This window comes from Gigantopelta aegis, chromosome 12, assembly GCF_016097555.1.
Source record: "Gigantopelta aegis isolate Gae_Host chromosome 12, Gae_host_genome, whole genome shotgun sequence".
NCBI classification, from domain to species: domain Eukaryota; kingdom Metazoa; phylum Mollusca; class Gastropoda; order Neomphalida; family Peltospiridae; genus Gigantopelta; species Gigantopelta aegis.
In genome coordinates this window covers 30,729,750-30,731,841 of record NC_054710.1, presented here as the reverse complement: position 1 = coordinate 30,731,841, position 2,092 = coordinate 30,729,750, and positions in this window count along the sequence as shown.

The window sequence follows — 2,092 nt, the reverse complement described above, 5'->3', positions numbered from 1 at the left end:
GTGGACACATAAAAGTCACGTAACGGTGTCATATTCCTCGTCCCATTAAGAATGCCACGACTCGGAGAAGAACAAAGGGAGCGAGCGTTGGGCATGGTTCCAGGGGGGACTTCGCAAAGCCAAGTTGCTAGGACCTTCAGAGTCCATCCATCAACTATTGGACGACTTGTTGAACGTCATCAACAGACCGGGAGTGTCCGTGATCGACCTCGACCTGGTTAACGTCCCGTTACGACCCCACGCCAAGATCGGCAGATTCGACGACACCACCTCCGTGACCGGTTCAGAACTGCGACGATGACAGCAAGCAACACGATAGGACGTCGTTGAAGGCCTATCCACCCGATGACGGTCATCCGTCGACTCAGAACGGCTGGCCTCAGATGCAGACGCCCGTACCATGGTAACATCATGACAACGCGACATCGTGATGTGAGACTACAGTTTGCTCTCCAGAATGGTACTCATCCACCAGCCTTTTACCGGAGCATTGTTTTCTCAGATGAGTCCCGTTTCTCTGTCTCCTTAGCCGATGGAAGAGCACGTGTGTACAGGAGACTCCATGAACGGTACGCTGACGGATGTGTGAGGGAACGTGATCGGTTTGGCAGCGGTTGTCTGATGGTATGGGGGGGGGGGGGGGGGGGGGGGGGGGGGGGCAATCAAGTGTGATTTCAGGAGTGATCTCATCATTGTCCACGATGCCCTTACAGCCCAGCGTTGTGTTGACGTTATTCTAAGACCAGTTCTCCAGCCACTTTTGCGCTGTCACCGAAGACCAGGAGGTCCCCTTCTGTTTCAACAAGACAATGCCCGTCCACATACCCACATACTGCAAGAATTACCCAGGCATTCCTGCAACAAGCCGGTATAACCGTTATGAACTTTCCCGCCGTTTCACCAGATTTGAACCCATTTGAACACATGTGGGATGAGTTAGGACGTCGTGTACATCACTGCCAGCCACCACCGCGTAACGTCGCTGAGCTTGCACAGGCGTTGCAGGAGGAGTGGAGGAACATTCCTGTGGCTTATGTGAGATGTTTGTGCCAATCCTTTCCCCGTCGTCTTCACGCATGCTCACGGGCCAATGGTGGACACACCAGATACTGACCTTGATATGTGGGTGGTGGTGGGGGGTTGGGGGGTTGAACCTTTCCATTACGAATGCAACTCGATTACTGATGATAACTGGCCATGTTTCCATGTGAATATAGCTCATGAATACCAGTCAGTAATGTCATATTACATTATCCATCAATTCATTAATAGTTTGTCGTTATTTGCAATGAAAAGTTGTTTTTGCGTTTTCATTGTGTTTCAGTAAATATCCAGGAAATTAACAATCTGAATACAATACTTAGTTTTATTTCGACAGGCGCGTATGGGGGAATGTTATCAGGGGGATCTAGCTTAGGATGAGAGAAGGGTATAAGGATGGGGGGGGGGGGGGGGGGGGAGACAGTCTCCCACAATGCTCAGTCAAGGGGTTAAAAACACCCCTCTGTTCACGCGCCTGTTTTGACCTTGTGTTCGTATCATAACCTGGGATGTAGCCAGAGAGGAAAAACGCCAAGGCAAACTCAGACCTGTAAAATAAATATCAGTGTCATGGGAAAATAAAATAAATCTCATTCAGCGCAGACGTACCCGGTGGTTGGCTGTGCTATTTTAAACAACCAGGAAGTTAATGATCTCAACACCCCTCAACCGATCACTGTCGTGTACAACAATAACATAACAACACTGTGGGCAGTACGGTAAGCACAATTACTACTGTATGAAAGTTCCTGTTTTGCTTAAACCTAATATATATGGTAACATCATTTAGAAAATACAGACATTACAGTTATGATAAATGAGAGTGTTATCGCTAAAAAAGGCCATCTTGTTTGTCGCTTCGTACAACGTATACTCAACATAATTAATTAAGGGACATATTATCGGTTCTCTTATTTTTTAATTTATTTTCAATATATAGGATACAGAATACGAAAAACCTGCATTACTGCATCCATAGTCTCCACACATAATGTGTTTACATTTACTGCCCAGGAGAAACGGTGTGGGGTTTATTGGTTTTTTTTGTTGT